We start from the raw sequence: 18,837 nt of genomic DNA on the forward strand, positions 1-18,837 counted from the left end.
TATACATACCATGTTATTTTTCAGATATTATTCTTAGGCTTTTGAATAGAGAGAATAATAAACAGAGGCTATTTTACATGTAAATAGAATCCTGTGTAACTTTTAAAGTAACAGCTATGTCTTCAGAGAGATTTCAGAAGGTGGCAATAAGGTGTTTGCCATGCTGTAGTGTAGTGTACTAAGCAGGTCTTAGTAGGTGCTGGTGTGCACTGCGTCGAAGGATGTGCAATAGATTAGATACTGGCCTGTTACGAGTGTACCTTGCCTTGCAGACAGCATTGTCATGACCTAGGAAACACGCTTCAGTGAAGACTGGAATACCCTATACGCAAAATGACTGTGTGGCTTATGAAAAAATATGAAAAGACTAAAAAACAAAATAAAGAGCATGCATCTGTTGACTGTTTGCTCTCGCCCACGTGACCTCCTCGGCTTTGATACCATGGCCTCGCGCATTTAGTTAGGTAAACATGATTCCAGAGGGCTGAACGCATCTCCGGAACCAGACATTTGGCATTAAAAACCAACCATCGTGTAATTACTAAAGTGATTGCATCAGACTCCGATTTCATTTTTAAGTGCTTGCTTATTGTTTCTTAATAGTTTCATTGGATATTTCACAAGCATTTACTCTTAATAGGTTGGTCTATATCCAGGGAGCACTTGTGGGCAGTACTGTACAGTGAATCTCTGCCTCCCTTCTGCGCAGCCTCTTAAGCTGGCCCCAGGGACAGTGTCTGGGAGAGAGAGAGACATTCTGATGCATGGGATTGACTAGGAAAGGGCTCTCAGGAGAGCAGCGTTCGTGAGGGAGTGAAACTGGCTGAGGAAAGGGAAGGAGCCAAGCAAGGGTGTGGTCTCCGGTGCCCTACAAGAGAAATAATGCAGGAGGCTAAAGGGGTAGAGAGAAAAAAGCTAGGGGGAGACATTTTAGATTAAGGTCTCTCTGAGGAGTGAGATTCAGACACAATCGAAATGACATGAATATATGTGGGTGAAAAGTACCCTAGGCAGAGGGAACAGCATGTGCAAAGACCCTGAGGTGAGCATCTGTTTGGCATGTTCAAGGAGACCAGTAGGGCTGAAATACAATGAACCAGAGAAGACTGGAGGAAAATTCAGCAGGGCCTGGTGAGCTGCAGCAGAAAGGGGGATTCTACCCTGATTTGTTGGGGAGCACACGATTTTTCCTGTAGCTTTCAACGTCTCTAAATGCCCATCTAGTCCTCAATAAAATAGGACGAAGAACTAGATGTTCTCCCAAGTCACACTAGCCCTAAAGTTCAATGATTCTAGAATGAACAAGACTTACTTCCTCACCTGTCAAATAAGGATGGGTTACTGTTAAGCCTGAAGACAATTAGTAGACACTGCGGACTTTTCCAGAACAAATGCCCATGACACTGTTTTAGAAGGGGGAATCGTTTTAAAAAGTTTAGTGCCATTGAGACAGCAAGGGGAGGAGCTCAGTATCCCAGGAACTATCCTAACTGTGCAAGGCACGTGGGCGTGGTCTTCTTCCTGCCTTTGAATTTGAGCGTCCAGTGGTGGCATAAATGGAGATTCACACCAAATTGTTTGATTTTAAGATGATATGGTAACAGAATGATATGAGAAGGCAGATAATTTTGGGTCGTCATGTAGAGAGCATCGGTCTGGTGAAAAAATAGAAGTAACTTCTTATTGACCTTCAGTAGCGTAAGAAGAGTAAACCTGCTGAGTGACTGGACCCCTATGTGGTGTGCACTGGGGTGGAACTGACTAGGATAGAAACCTAAAGCAGCCCATAAAGCCCTCACTTCACAATGAAACGTTACAACAAAGGGTCAAGATTGGGCTATATTAAGAACATTCACAATCTTCTTTTTGGGATATAATTCGCACACCATAAATTTACCCTTTTAAAGTGTAAAATTCGGTGGTTTTTGGTATATTCACAAACTGGCACAATAATCTACTTCTGAAACTTTGTCATCACCCCAAAAAGAAGCACCTTACCCGTTAGTAATCACCCTTATTCTGCAGTCCCCGCCCAGGCCCCAGAAACCAGTCATCTGCATTGCCTATTCTGAACATTTCATGTAAATGGCACCATACAACCTATGGCTTTTGTGTCTAGCTTCTTAGTTGCTTAGCATACATAACTTTCTAAAAGTATATTCACGGATTAACATGTGTCCGTACTTGATTCCGTTTTTACTGCCGAATAGTAATTTTATCGTATGGATTTACCACATTTTGTTTACCTATTTCTCAGATGATGGAATTTGGGTTGTTTCTGTGCTATGAATAATGTCGCTATAAACTTTCATGTACAGGCATTTGTGTGGACATTTTTTCAATTTTTTTCATGTGCTTACAGGACATTTGTATATCTTCTTTGAAAAATATTTCAAATATCTTGCCAATTTTTAAATTGCATTTTTTATTATTGAGTTCTAAGTGTTCTGTAGATTTAAGTCATTTATCAAATACATAATTTGCAAGGATTTTCTCCCATCTGTGGTTATCTTTTTGGTTGCTTGATAGTGTCCTTTGCAGCACAAAAGATTTTAACTTTGATGAGACCCATCTATTTATCTATTTTTTTTTTTTATTTTGTTGCTTCTGTTTTAGGTGTTGCATTTAGAAACGATTACCCAATTCAAGGTCATGAGGACTGACACCTACGTATTCTTCTAAGTTTTATAGACTCAGTTCTTCTAATTAGGCTTTTTATTCATTTTCAGTCCATTTTTATATGTGGTGTGAGGTAAGAATCCATCTTTATTCTTTTGCATGTGGCTACCTACTTGCTCCAGCACAGTTTTTTATTTAGGTCAACCAATACATTTGATTTAAAAAGTTCTTTTTGGAGACTATAAATGGATAAATTCTACAATTATAGCAATACGGAGCACTTAACAATATTTAAATATTTCTTCTTAGTCTGCTTTTGAGTTTCGCTTTCCATAAACAAATATGCTGGATGAAAGCAGCAGTACTCCTGCCTTGAAATTCAGTGCTTGAGTTTCCTGAAAGCCATTTCAATTCAGAATTTAATAATGACTGAACTTCACATTATTCTGTCACAAATGATAATCAGATGGTCTACCTAAGTTGTAAAAATCATAAAACTATTATAAGCTAAGTCGATGGAATTCATAAAGCCAATATAAAACAAGAACTCTACTGACACACTTGTGCATTGGGCCCTATTAGAAACATGCCAAAATCATAGGTTTCATTTAAAGAATGAGGTCCTTGAGCAAAGAGGAAGAGGGGTCATTATCATAAAAAAATTATTGAGAAGTTTGTAGGTGAAAAGAAGTCATCCTGCAGTTTTAACTAAAGGGATGGTACATCATGGCAGTTGACAACAGTTGAGGAAAATTCCATTACCAGTCTATCGCAAATGGTTGACGATCTCAAAAGCTCAGAATCAGGTGCTTCCTGCATTCTATTACTCTTCCATTAAGTCTCCTTACATGGGACATAAACCTGTGCATACGACAACAACAGAATATTATAGTACTCTGTAATCTGACAGCAAATAATATAAAAAAAGTTAGCGGAACCACATCATCTCACTCCCCCTGAAAACGGGCCAAAATGAGTCACTGGGAAGCAGTATTCAAAGAGCACTGGGTTATCTAATGTGATGTGTACAGCAAACACAATTCAGCATATTTCAGTGGAAATGGTCATAGTATTTGCAAATTAGGAATGCATTTGGTGCTGATTTTTATCAAAGTGGTACTCTAAGCCATTGATTTGGAATAAACTCCAAACTCATAATTAGTTGTATCACCTCTGTTTAATAAACCAACAGATGACACAAAAGGCACATGGTGAAAAGAGCATTGCATAGCACAGCAGTTTTGTTTGTGCTATAGTTCTTGCTGTTTTCCTTCAGCAATTTTTTGTAATGTTTAGTGTACAGTTCTTGTACTTCATTGTTAAATTTATGTTCATGTATTTATTTTTGATGCTATTATAAATAGAATTTTAAAAAATTTTCATTTTCATATCGTTTATTGCAGTGAATGGAAATACAGTTGATTTTTCTTTTTTGTTTTCCTTTTTAAATTTATTTTTATTTTTTATTTATTATACTTTAAGTTCTGGGGCACATGTGCAGATCATGCAGGTTTGTTACACAAGTATACAAGTGCCATGGTGGTGGTTTGTTGCATCCATTGCCCTGTTATCTACATTAGGTATTTCTCCTAATGCTATCCCTCCCCAGCACCGTCCCCAGCCCCACCCCCCGCAGCCCCTGGTGTGTGATGTTCCTCTCCCTGTGTCCATGCGTTCACATTGTTCAACACCCACTTAGGAGTGAGAACATGTGGTGTTTGGTTTTCTGTTCTTATGTCATTTTGCTGAGAATGATGGTTTCCAGTTTCATCCATGCCCCTGTGAAGGGCATGAAGTCCAAAACTCTCAATAAACTGGTATCAGCGGATCGGATCTCAAAGTAGTAAGAGCTCTTTATGACAAACCCACAACCAGTGTCATCCTGAATGGGCAAAAACTGGAAGCATTCCCTTTGAAAACTGGCACAAGACAGGGATGCCTTCTCTCACCATTTGTATTCAAATAGTATTGGAAGTTCTGGCCAGGGCTCTCAGGCAGTATGACTGATTTTTCGATGTTAATTTTGTATCTTGCAACCTTGCCGACTCATTTATTAGCTCACAATATTTTTGAGTGTATTGCACTGTTGTTGAGTAGAGTGTTCTATATACACGAGTACATCTGTGAAATATATATGGTTTATAGTGCTCAAGTTTTCTATTTCTTTATGAATCTTTTGCCCAGTTATTATATCATGATTGAAATGGGATATTGAAGTCTTCAGCTTTTATTTTTAAATTGTCTGTTTTTCTTCAATTCTTTCAGTTTGGAGTTTTATTGTTAGGTGGATCTATGTCTATAATTGACAGATCTACTTGAATGATTGACCCTTTATTATTATAAAATCGATTTATGTATTCTACTAACAATTTTTTTCTTAAGGTCTATTTCACTTGACGTGAGTATTGCCATTCTCACTCGCTTATGGTGATATCTTTTTCCATTCTTTTACTTTCAACTTGTGTGTCTTTCGACCTTTAGCTTCAGTCTACAGTTTAGACAGCATTTAGTTGGATGATTCTCTAATCCAGTTTTTCAACCTCTGCCTTTGGATTGGCTATTAATTCAGTCAAATTTAATGCTATTATTGCTATAGTTGGGTTTATGTCTGCCATTTTATTTTTGTTTTCTATATGTCTCATGTCTTTTTGTTTTTCTATTCCTCTATTATTGCCATATTTTGTGTTAAATAAATATTTTCAGTGTACCATTTTTATTTCTTTTACTATATTATTTTGAGTTATTTTCTTAGTGGTTTCCATGGAGATTGCAATTAATATCTTAATTTACAATAATCTTATCCAAATTATTATCAGTTTAATTTCAATAGTATACAAAAATTTTGCCCTTATACAACCCATTCCCTCTCCTTTATTCTATTACTGTCATATAAATAATATCTTTATACATTGCCTATATTCCTCACCATAGATTTATAATTATTGTTTAATATAGTTGCCTTTTAAATAAGATAGAAATTGAAGTTGTTACAGAAAAAACATATACCTCAAGTGCTTTTTGTATTTGCCTATGTAGTTATTTTGTGCTTTGTTTATTCATGTGGATTTGAGCTACTGCTTAGTATATTTCTATTACAGCCCTAAGAATTTCTTGTAGGGCTATAAACAAATTGTTTATCTAAGAATGTCTTAACTTTCACTTTTGAAAGATAGTTTTCCTAGAAATAGAATTCTTGGTTGACAATTTCTTTCAGCACTTTGTTTTCTGTTGTGGTTGTTGTTGTTGTTTTGTCTTTTGTTGTTGTTGTTGTTTTGTTTTCGTTTTTAGGCAGAATCTCACTCTGTCACTCAGGTTGGAGTGCAGTAGTAAAATCTTGGCTCACAGCAACCTCCAGCTCCCAGGTTCAAGTGATTCTCCCACCTCAGCCTCTTGAGTAACTGGGATAACTGGTGTGTACCACCATACCTAGTTAATTTTTGTATATTTAGTAGAGACAGGGTTTCACCACACTGGCCAGGATGGTCTTGAACTCCTGACCTCAAGTAATCCACCTACGTTGGCCTCCCAAGTGCTGGGATTACAGGTATGAGTCACTGCACCTGGCCTTCTTTGAGCACTTTGAACATGTCATTACAGCCACCATAGTTTAGGAGGAGAAATCTGTGGGGAATCTCATGAAAATCCCTTGTGCATCAAGGGTAGCTTCTCTTGTTCTGCTTCCAAAAGTCTTTGTCTCTAGATTTGGAGTTTGATTATGCTGTGTGTAGGTATGGATCTCTCTGAGATTATTATATTTGGTGTTCATTGAGTTTCTTGGAATGTAAATTAATATTTTTCATCAAATTTTGAGAATTTTTGGCCATTTAAAAAAACACATTTTTAAAAATGCATTTTTAAAAATCTTTCTCTCCTTACTCATCTTCTGGGACTTTCGTTATGAGTATTTGGTATGCCTCATGGTGTCCCACAGATTTTTGAGGCTCTGTTCATTTTTTCTTATTTTTTTTCCTTTATTTTTCTCTAACTGGTTAATCTCAATTGACCTGTCTTTAAATTTCTTGACTTTTTTCTTCTGCCAGGTTAAAATTGCTGTTGAACCCCTCTAGTAAATTTTTGAATTTCAGTTATAATTTTTACTCCAGAGTTTTTATTTTGCACTTAAAAAACATCCCCATCTCTTTATTAATATTTTTTATTCTATGAGACATCATTGTTATACTTTGTTTTAGTTCTTTACACAATATTTTCTTTAGTTCTTTAAACATCTTTCAAATATCTGGTTTAAAGTGTTTGTCTAATGAGTCCAGCATTAAATGGCTGAAACCAGGAAGTTTCCCAGCCCTTGATGATAGATTCTGTGTGTGTATTGGTGCATGCTTGTGCCTTAGTCTTCATTTCCCACTTGTGTAGAGCCTTGAATTTATCCAAATATGAGAGCTCAGGGCCTTCTCAGGTTTTCCCAGTGCATGTATTCAGCCCTAAGCTGTACATGGCTTTCTAGATCCACAGGTATATGTAAGAGCTTTTCAAAGTCTCCTAGAAGCATCTGACGACCTGGTTTTTCCTTTTAATCTTTTTTGTCACCGTGTTGTTTGCCCCAGCTCTTCTCATTTCCTCATGCAGTTGCAGTATTTTCAATACTTGCCACTGATTGTTTTTGACAAATGCCCACAAGGAAAAGGCTTTTTGCACTGGTGGATTTCTGCGAAAGATAGAACAACAATAAATCTGTGATTAATGCTTTACCAGGAAGCTTCCAGAAAGAGCAAATAAAGACATTTTTCTCAGAATAGAGCTTTACAGCAGCTTCCACCCATTCGACTTCCTCCAGTGCCTGGGAGGCTGCTGGTTTTTTTTCTTTTTTTCACAATGACTGTGGAATTATTGATTTTCAAGGCTACTGCAGAGTTGGAAAGAAGGGGATGGGAAAAAGACAAAGTAAAATGCCTCATAACTTACTGTTTTTATTAAGATTCAGCTACTTTTCTTGAATAAATTTTACTCAAATTGATGCAAGCATTTTCTTAATTTTCACAGTCCTGAAAAAGTTGATTCTAATCATTTTTGCCAATATTCTTACTTTAATGGAGGAAAGAATTTTCTATGCTTCTCCATTTGCCATTCTTGTTGCTATCACTGTATAACATATTTTTTATGAAGCATGTTGCTAGATAATTATCTTTTTTATTAGTGGGGAGTTTATTTTTTAAAGATTTTTTTATTAGTGGGGAGTTTAACTGTAGAGATAGGTGAAGCAGAGCCTAACAGCCTATTGGTGGAGGTCACTCAGGATCAACCAAGCTTAGGGGAGAAGAAAGTATATAGTTAGTGTGCACACTCATTATGCAGAAAAACTAAATCATTTTGGAAAAGAAATACGTGAAATTTCCTCAAGTAATTTATATGAATTTTTCAATTCGTATGAATGCCTGGCAATTTATAGGAACAGTATGAAATATGGATAGCACTTTGGAACAAAAATTGTCAATAAATACTAGTATTTCTCTCATAAATGGAAAGAATGAATAAAGAAGTCAATAGAAATAAATGACAACAAAACTTTCTCTGATATTCGTGGTTGTGTAACTAGGAATGGATACTTTAGGCTCTGGGAAGGAAGTCACCTAATATTGCAGGAACTATTGCGTCTTGGGATGGGTTGGTGGTCAGTGTCCTGAATAAGTTATTCCACCCAGCAAGAGATTCTGGTAGCGCTGGGCTTGCAGAGTTCTTTACATAAACGTTAGCTAAAGGTTGCCAATGTGCTGCCAGTAGACAAATCAGAGGGAACATATTTCTGTGGCTAGCAGGAGCATGAGTGACGGGAAAAGCAGTAGATTGAGAATTCCCGGTGAGTGAGGAGGATGAAGTGAGAGGCAATGCACCGTTAGCAGGGAAGAAACATTCAGAGTGAGAGGATGGGTGCTGACTGCGATCTTGGTGCAGTGGGAAGCTGAGCTTTTAGACTCCGGCAAGTTGACAGTACTGGCTCTGCCACGTGATCTGTGCTGATGACTTGACCTTCAATTGCCCAGATCGTCTAAATTATATCAAGGGTTTGTTAAAAGATAATTAGCAAACTGAATGGATTTTATCAGGTTGGTGAAATTAGAGGTGTTGTTGCGGTTATTTTGCCCTGAAATGCTCTAATCTGGTTGCCTTCAATGCATTTAAAGAAAATTTAAAAATACTTGGTCAAAATATTTCTTATTCCTACATTTCATTCTGAGGAATCAAGGATAAGTGTCTGTTAATTTAGCACTTAAGATGGAGGCATGGTGATTTATCTAAATGAGAGACTGTTTGCTTACATAATTAAAATGCAAACATGAACACTCATATTCTAATTACCTTTCAGAGACCATTTGGGGGAATATTTATGATGACTAACTTGCTTTCTGTTGACTCTTTAAACACCTTTTAATAAATCACAAAATAGTAGATTCTAAGAGTAACTTTCAAATGACATAAAATGTGTTTATAAAGAGTAAACTGTTTCCCACCAGACATTCACTGTCTTAGTCTTCAGAGGAATTTCAGTTTCATAGCCTTTTGGGCATTTTTCTTTTCAAGCAACATATTATACAGTTTGTTTTACACACACAGCACAAATATTGAGTTTTACTAACATATTGCACTCATTATAAAAATTAAGAATATATGTATATGAATGTATATACATTCATTCTATGTAAATAATAATGTAATCATATATTAGCATTCTCCTGAAAGTCCTCTCTCGTGGCTTCCAACCTTAGACTAAAAGCCGGTGTCTTTAAAAAGCTTACAAGGCTTTACAAGATCTGAATATCTGAATGTCACCTGATCTTGCTTCACCTACTGTGACTCCTGGTTCACTTATCTCTAGACAAGGTGGACTCTTCACTATTTTAGATATACCAGGCGTGTTCCCGCCTTAAGGTCTGTGCACTTGCTACTCCCTCTGACTGAGACAGTCTTGCCCTACATATTTATATGGCACCTTCTTTCTTCTTTCTTGGGTCTTTGCTCAAACGCCACTGATCACTGAAGCTTCCCCTGCTCATTCCTTTTATTACTAAGTAGCAAGCCTACTCCCACTTTCAGTTTCCCTGTCTCCTTTTCCTACTCTGCTTTTCACTGACGTATTTACTACCGTTTGGTACATGATGCAGTTCACCCTCTTGTCAGCCTCTCCAACAAGAGTGCCTGCTCCTTACAGCTGCTGGACCTTTTTAATTCTGTGTGCCTGCTACAGAATAGATGTACAGTAAATACTTGAGAAATGAGCGAATGGCAGTCTCAGGTTTTTGTATTTAAATCCCAGAGGTTGGAGTATGATGAATTGTACCTATAAATTACTGTAGAAAGATCAGTGTTAGCTCAGTGGTATTTTGGTCAATAGGCCATCTGTGGTGAGGCTAAACTGTGCACTACTGCTAGACTAGAAAACAAAACCGAGGACGTCTGTGTTTTGTGTGGGTCTTGAGCCCATACTTGAACCCTCCTGCTCTCATGGCTGTTGATAACTGTTTTGTCTTTCCCAGAAACATGGGTTTGGGAAGTTGCTATGTCCTAGAAATCACAAAGCATGTATTTATCTTGCAACATAAATGCTGGAAGCACTATCCCTCTTGAAGACTTTCACCTTTGATGCCTGCTGCCCAGAATGCCCCTGCCTGGGTCTTCACGTGGCTCATTCCTACCCTCCAGGTGTCGGCTCACCAGCTGCCCTTGCAGAGACCTCTCCGACTGTCCAATGTGTCCCTCCCTTTTTCAGCATCTTCTCACTGTGTGTATTTTTCTCTGAGCATTCATCTCTAGTATATTGTTTCCAATCACTTTACTTACTTATCTGTGTTCATGTTTGTTGTCTGTTTTCACAGAGTAGAATGTCAACTCATGAGATGAGAGATCTTGTTTCAGTGCCTGGCCCACAGCATTAGCTCAATAAATATTTATCGAATCGTTGAATGCTTCCAGACTTTCAGAAATGATTCCTGGTTATGACTCAGGATTAAAAAAGACTTTGCTTCTTACAAATGACTATTAATTTTGACATCTATACCTAGAATATGGCGGAATTGTGGAGTCTCTATTCTAATTCTACATGTACATTTTCAGTACCTTTTTCTTCATGTATTTCCTGGTTATAGACATTAAATACATTCTAGTTGCAAAATCAAAAGAAAGCTGCAGAAATTTATAATGTGTGGAACAAAGAACTCTTCACTGGCAACTGTCTCAGATTAAAATGAGACACTTTTGATAAACTAATTGTACCTTGAATTCTTTGAACTTAAAACATGCAATTGGCCTCTTTTTATTTTGGCATTTTGTGATAGACTTCATTCTTTCTAAATACATTGTATTGTGTGGGATATACTATGTATTTAGCCATCTGTGGTGAGGCTACATTGTGAACTGCTGTTAAACTATGAAACAAATTGAGAATACTTGTGCTATTTAAATTTATTTAAACAATGTTATATTAGTGGGCATTCAGTTTGCTGCCAGTAGCTGTTGGGGTAACTGTAAAAAGGTGCAATAAATATACTTCGACATCTGTGTATTTTTCTGCAGGAAAAACTTAGAAATGCACCCTTTTGTGTACTGTATTAGTCTGTGTTCATGCTGCTGATACAGACATACCTAAGACTGGGCAATTTACAAAGGAAAGGGGTTCAATGGAGTAATCACAGTTCCATGTGGCTACGAAAGCCTCACAGTCATGGCAGAAGGTGAAAGGCACATCTCACATGGTGGCAGACAAGAAAAGAGAGCTTCTGAAAGAAAACTCCCGCTTATAATAACCATCAGATCTTGTGAGACTTACTATCATGAAAGCAGCACAGGAGAGATTCCATGCCTCCATGATTCATTTACTTCCCACTGGGTTCTTCCCACAAGACTGGGAATTCAAGATGAGATTTTGGTGAGGACACAGCCAAACTGTATCATTCCACCCCTGGCCCCTCTCAAATCTCATGTCCTCACATTTCAATACAATTATGTCTTCTCAACAGTCCAGCAGTCTTAACTCATTTAAGCATTAACTCAAAAGCTTGCAGTCCAAAGTCTCATTCAAGACGAGGCACGTTTCTTTCACCTATGAGCCTGAAAAATCAAAAGCTAGTTAGTTACTTCCTAGATACAATGGGGTACAAGAATTGGATAAATACAGCCATTCCAAATGGGAGATATTGGCCAAAACGAAGGGGTTACGGGCCCCATGCAAGTCCAAAATCCATCAGGGTAGTAAAATCCTAAAGCTCCAAAATGATGTCCTTTGTCTCCATATCTCATTTTCAGGTCACACTGATAAAAAACGTGGGTTCCCATGGTCTTGGGCAGCTCCACCCTGTGACTTTGAAGGGTACAGCCTCCTTTCCAGCTGCTTTCATGGACTGGTGTTGGCTGCCTGTGGGTTGTCCAGGCTCACAGTGCAAGCTGTCAGTGGATCTACCAGTCTGAGGTGTGGAGAATGGTGGCCCTCTTCTCATAACTCTACTAGTCAGTGCCCTCTTAGGAATTCTGTGTTGGGGCTCTGACCCCACAATTCCCTTCTGCACTGCTCTAGCAGAGGTTCTTCATGAGGGCCCCACCTCTGCAGCAAACTTCTGCCTGGGCATCCAGGAGTTTCCACACAGCCTCTGAAATCTAGGTAGAGGTTCCCAAACCCCAATTCTTAACTTCTGTGCACCCACAGGCTCAACACCACATGGAAGTTGCCAAGGTTCGGTGCTTGCACCCTCTAAAGTCTTGGTCTGAGCTCTGTGTTGGCCCCTTTCAACCACAGCTGGAGTGACTGGGACACAGGGCACCAAATCCCTAGGCTGCCCACAGCACAGGAACCCTGGGCCTGGCCCATGAAACCATTACCTCCTAGGCCTCTGGGCCTGTGATGGGAGGGGCTGCTGTGAAGGCCTCTGACATGCCCTGAAGATATTTTACCCACTGTCTTGGGGATTAACATTCAGCTTCTAGTTACTTATGCAAATTTCTGCAGCTGGCTTGAATTTCTCCTCAGAAAATGGGTTTTTTCTTTGCTATCACATTGTCAGGCTGCAAATTTTCCATTTCTTTTATAAAGCTGAATGCTTTTAACAGCACCCAAGTCACCTCGTGAATGTTTTGCTGCTTAGAAATTGTTTCTGCCGGATGCTCTAAATCATCTCTCTCAAGTAAAAAGTTCCACAAATCTCCAGGGCAGGGGCAAAATGCCACCAGTCTCTTTGCTAAAACATAACAAGACTCACCTTTGCTCCAGTTCCCAACAAGTTCCTCATCTCCTTCTGAGACCACCTCATCCTGGACCTTACTGTCTATATCATTATCAGGCTTTTGGTCAAAGCCATTCTACAAGTCTCTAGGAAGTTCCAGACTTTTCCACATTTCCCCATCTTCTTCTGAGCCCTCAAAGCTATTCCAATCTCTGCCTGTTACCCAATTCCAAAGTTGCTTCCACAATTTGGGGTATCTTTTCAACAATACTCCACTCTACTGATACCAACTTACCATATTCGTCTGCTTTCATGCTGCTGATAAAGGCATACCTGAGACTGGGAAAGAGGTTTCATGGAGAAATCAGTTTCACATGGCTGGGGAAGGCTCACGATTATGGCAGAAGATGAAAGACACATCTCACATGGCAGCAGACAAGAGAAGAGAGCTTGTGCAGGGAAACTCCCCCTTATGATAACCATCAGATCTTGTGAGACTTACTGTCACAAGAACAACACAAAAAAAGACCTGCCCCCATGATTCAGTTCCCTCACATTGGGTCCCTCCCACAACGTGTGTGAATTCAAGATGAGATTTGAGTGGAAGCACAGCCAAATCAAATCATGTACATTAATATGTTTTATAAATTTATGCTATGAATCATTTAAAGAAATAAAAAAATAAGTCTGGAGAATGAAGAAGATTCTTACCCAAAACATAACAGAACAGGAAACAGTGCTCAGGAAACAGTGAGAGCATTTGAGATGCTATACCTGAAAGGTAAAAATTGGAATCTTATTTTCACAAATAATTATGACCATTACTAAGCAGCATAGAAGAACATGCATAGCCTTTGTTAAATGAAATAGCATTTTCAATTATACATGTCTATGAGTCATTATGGGAAACATATTTTTTGAAATTTGATTAATGAGAAAGGATTTTTTTCCTTTCTTTTTATTTTTATTGCCCTTGTTAGTGAAGTGGTCATAAACTCAGCCCACTTTCAACCAGCTGGAAGAAGGGTGTGACAAGGACTGAAACAGGGATGGATGCATGGAATCGAGGAACGGTGCAGAATCAATGAGCAAAATGCAGTGCATCAGTTTAGGACTGCAGAGGGGGGGTCAAAGTGGGATAGCAGAACATCGAGCTGTGTGGCCAGAGCAAAATGACTCTGATTCCGAGGAGGTGTAGAAGGAAGATAGCAGCAAGAGAGTTTACATATTTACATTAGTTTGAAACTAAGTAACATTAAGTACACTTTCCCTGAAAGATTTTCCATAAGATCTGTATTATTTCTTGCTTAAAGTTTGGAAAAATTCACTTGTGAAACAGTGTAGACCTGGTTTTTTTTTTTATAGATGTGTTTCTAATAACGAATATAACTTTTTAAAAGATAAAGGACTCCTCAATTTTTAAACTTCTTCTTGTATCAGCTTTTTTTTTTTTTTTCTTTGAGACAGAGTCTTGCTCTGTCGTCGGGCGCCAGGCTGGAGTACAGCGGCACAATCTCAGCTCACTGCAACCTCCGCCTCCCAGGTTCAAGCAATTCTCCTGCCTCCACCTCCCAAGTAGCCAGGACTATAGGTGCACATCACCAGGCCCAGCTAATTTTTTTGTATTTTTAGTAGAGATGGGGTTTCACCTGTTGGCCAGGATGTATCAGCTTTTAAACATTAACATTTCTCAATAAACTTTCCCATTTCATCTAAATTGTCAAACATGTGAGTAAAAGTTGTTTATAACAGCTGCTTATCTTTTAAGTGTCTGTAGTAATATCGCTTTTGTTGTTGTTTTGACATTGGATTTGTTTATCCTCTTTTTTACTTTTGATCACTATGCCTAGGAATTTATCAATTTAATTAATCTACTAAAGAACGAAATTAGGCTTTCTTCATTTTCTTAGATTGTATTTTTATTTTATTTTATTTTGAGATGGAGTGTTGCTCTTTTTGCCCATACTGGAGTGCAGTGGCGCAATCTCAGCTCACTGCAACCTCTGCCTCCTAGGTTCAAGCCATTCTCCTGCCTCAGCTTCCTGAGTAGCTGGGATTGCAAGACTGTGCCGCCAAGCCCAGCTAATTTTTTGTATTTTTAGCAGAGAGAGATTTTCATTATGTTGGTCAGGCTGGTTTTGAACTCCTGACCTCAGGTGATCCACCTGCCTCAACCTCCCAAAGTGCAGGGATTATAGGCATGAGCCATCACACCTGGCCAGATAGTATTTTTTAAAACTCTCAGCTCCTCAGCATCTTCTCACATAGCCATCCTGTCTTTGCTAGATTGTGGCAAACAGGAAGGGGAAGTAATGTTTCAGATGGAGAACCAGGAGATAAAGGTTACAATTCAGGGAACGTCACCACCTCTCTCTCTTCACCCCAACCCTTCCCCCCCACTCTTTCCCCGGAATATAGGCACTAGAACAATTACATCTTAGATATATCTATATTAGAAAAATAAGATCCATTTAACTATAAGCCTGGTTAAATTATGAAACTTAAACTGTTTCTTGAGTTTTCCACTTCCTTTTGCTGCTAGAGATTTAAATCAATGTTCTGCCAATTTTTTTTATACTTTAAGTTCTGGGGTACATGTGCAGATCTTGCAGGATTGTTACATAGGTATACACGTGCCATGGTGGTTTGCTGCCTCCGTCCCTCCTTCACCTACATTAGGTATTTCTCCTAATATTATCTCTCCCCAACCTGCCCACCCCCAGCTGTCACTCCCATAGCCCCCCACCCCCTAACAGACCCCAGTGTGTGATGTTCCCCTCCCTGTGTCCATGTGTTCTCATTGTTCAACATCCATTTATGAATGAGAGCATGTGGTGTTTGGTTTTCTGTTCTTTTGTCAGTTTACTGAGAAAGATGGTTTCCAGATTCTTCCCATGTCCCTGTAAAGGACATGAACTCATCCTTTTTATGGCTGCATAGTATTCCATGGTGTATATGTGCTACATTTTCTTTATCCATTCCATCCTTGATGAGCATTTGGGTTGGTTCCAAGTCTTTGCTATTGTAAACAGTGCCACAGTGAACATATGTGTGCATGTGTCTTTATAATAGAACGATTTATAATCCTTTGGGTATATACCCAGTAATGGGATTGATAGGTCAATTGGTATTTGTATTTCTAGATCCTTGAGGAATCGCCACACTGTCTTCCACAATGGATGCACTAATTTACTCTCCCACCAACAGTGTAAAAGTGTTTCTATTTCTCCACATCCTCTCCAGCATCTGTTGTCTCCAGATGTTTTAATGATTGCCATTCTAGCTGGCGTGAGATGGTATCTCAATGTGGTTTTGATTTGCATTTCTCTGATGGCCAGTGATGATGAGCATCTTTTCATATGTTTGTCGGCCTCATTGATGTCTTCTTTTGAAAAGTTCCTGTTCATATCCTTCACCCGCTTTTTGTTGGGGTTGTTTGCTTTTTTCTTGTAAATTTGTTTAAGTTCTTTGTAGATTCTGAATATTAGCCCTTTGTCACATGGGTAGCTTGCAAAAACGTTTTCCCATTCTGTCGGTTGCCTGTTCATTCACTCTAATGACTGTTTCTTTTGCTGTGCAGAAGCTCTGGAATTTAATTAGGTCCCATTTGTCTATTTTGGCTTTTGTTGCCATTGCTTTTGGTGTTTTAGTCATGAAGTCCTTGCTTATGCCTATATCCTGAATGGCATTGCCTAGGTTTTCTTCTAGGGTTTCTATGGTGTTAGGTCTTATGTTTAAGTCTTTAATCCATCTGGAGTTAATTTTAGTGTAAGGTGTCAGAAAGGGGTCCAGTTTCTGCTTTCTGCACATGGCTAGCCAGTTTTCCCAACATCATTTATTAAACAGGGAATCCTTTCCCCATTGCTTGTTTTTGTCAGGTTTGTCAAAGATCAGATGGTTGTAAGTGTGTGGTTACTTCTGAGGTCTCTGTTCTGTTCCATTGGTCTATATCTCTGTTTTGGTACCAGTACCATGCTGTTTTGATTATTGTCCCACAGTGCAATCAAATTAGAACTCAAAACTAAGAAACTCACACAAAATGGCACAACTACATGGAAATTGAACAACCTGCTCCTGAATGACTGCTGGATAAATAACTAAATGAAGGAAGACATAAAGATATTCTTCACCCTTCTCTCCCACCCCCAAGTAGGCCTCAGTGTCTATTGCTACCTTCTTTGAGTCAATGCATAGTCAATGCTCAGCTCCCACTTACAAGTGAGTACCTGCAGTGTTTGGTTTTCTGTTCCTGCATTAGTTCGTTTAGGATAGTGGCCTCCAGCTCCATCCATGTTGCTGCAAAGGATGCTATCTCCTTATTTTTTATGGCTGCATACTATTCCATGGTGTATATGTGCCACATTTTTAAAATCCAGGATAACATTGATGGGCCTCTAGATTGATTCCATGTATTTCTAATGGGGATAGTGCTGTGATGAACATACACATGCATGTTTCTTTATGATAGAACATTTCATGTTCCTTTCAGTGTATACTCAGTAATGAGAAGGCCAGGCAGAGTGATAGTTCTGTTTTTTGTTCTTTGAGAAATCAACAAACTGCTCCCCATAGTGACTGAACTACTTTGCATTCTCACCAACAGTGTATAAGCATTCCCTTTTCTCCACAACCTCACAAGCGTTTTTAATTTTTAACAATAACCATTCTGACTGGTGTGAGATGCTGTCTCATTGCAGTTATGACTTGCATTTCTCTAATGATTAGTAGTGTTGAGCATTTCTTTCATATGCTTGTTGGCTGTGTGTGTGTTTTCATTTGAAAAGAAGAGACCTGTCTGTCCATGTCCTTTGCCCACTTTTTAATGGTGTTGTTAGTTATTTTGCTTGTTAAGTTGCTTAAGTTCTTCATAGATGCTGGATATTAGACCTTTGTCAGATGCATAGTTTGCAAACGCGTTCTCCCATTCTGTGTGTTGTCTGTTTACTCTGTTAATGTGCAGAAACTCTGTAGTTTCATTAGGTAGCATCTGTGAATTTTTTGTTTTTGTTGCAACTGCTTTTGGCACATTCATCATAAAATCTTTGCTAGGGTCTATGTCTAGAATGGTTTTTCTTTGGTTTTCTTCAAGGGTTTCTTTTTAGTTTTAGGTTTCACATCTAAGTCCTTAATACATCTTGAGTTGATTTTTGTATATGGTGTAAATAAGTCGTCCTGTTTCAATCTTCTGCATATGGCTAGCCAGTTATCCCACCACTATTTATTGAATAGGGAATCCCTTCACCATTGCTCATTTTTGTTAGTTTTGTCAAAGATCAGATAGTTGTAGGTGTATGGCTTCATTTCTGGGCTCTCTATTCTGTGTCGTTGGTTGATGTGTCTATTTTTGTACTGTAACCATGCTGTTTTGGTTATTATAGCCTTGTAGTATAGTTTGAGATTATATAATGTGATGCCTCCAGCTTTTTTTTTTTTCCTTAGGATTACTTTAGCTATTCAGGCTCTTTTTGGTTCCATATGGACTTTAGGTTAGGTTTTTCTAATTCTGGGAAAAATGTCACTAGTAGTTTGATAGGAATAGCATTGAGTCTGTACAATGCTTAGGGTAGTATGATCATTTTAACAATACAAAAGACCAAACTTGTACCTCTGTCAGCCCAGTCATCTCCACTGCTCAGCCCCATATGCAAATACATCCTTTGGAAAAGATCTTATGCCACTGCCTGCTCCACTTACTCTGGTCATGTAACCACCCACATCCAAACTCAGTGGCTTAAAACAAACATGATATCTATTAAACATACAGAGCCTGTAAGTCGACTTAGACAGAGTACAGTGGAGTTGGCTGGTCTCTATTCTGCAATGCCGGGGCTTCAGATGGAAGATGGAAGACGCAAGTCTAGCCTGGAATCATTTGCTCTCCTTTGCATGACTAGGACCAGCACTGTGGAGACTCACACAGAGAGGAGCTGGAACAATGGGTACTCCCAGGGCATGTCTATCTCCAGTTGGTCTCTCAGTATGGCAGCCTCAAGGTAGGGAGGCTTCTTCCCTGAAGGCTTAGGGCTCCCAATGTGGGGGTCTCCAGGGAAAGCTG

The sequence above is a fragment of the Callithrix jacchus genome, chromosome 5 (genome assembly GCF_049354715.1).
Source record: "Callithrix jacchus isolate 240 chromosome 5, calJac240_pri, whole genome shotgun sequence".
In the NCBI taxonomy this organism is placed as follows: Eukaryota; Metazoa; Chordata; class Mammalia; order Primates; family Cebidae; genus Callithrix; species Callithrix jacchus.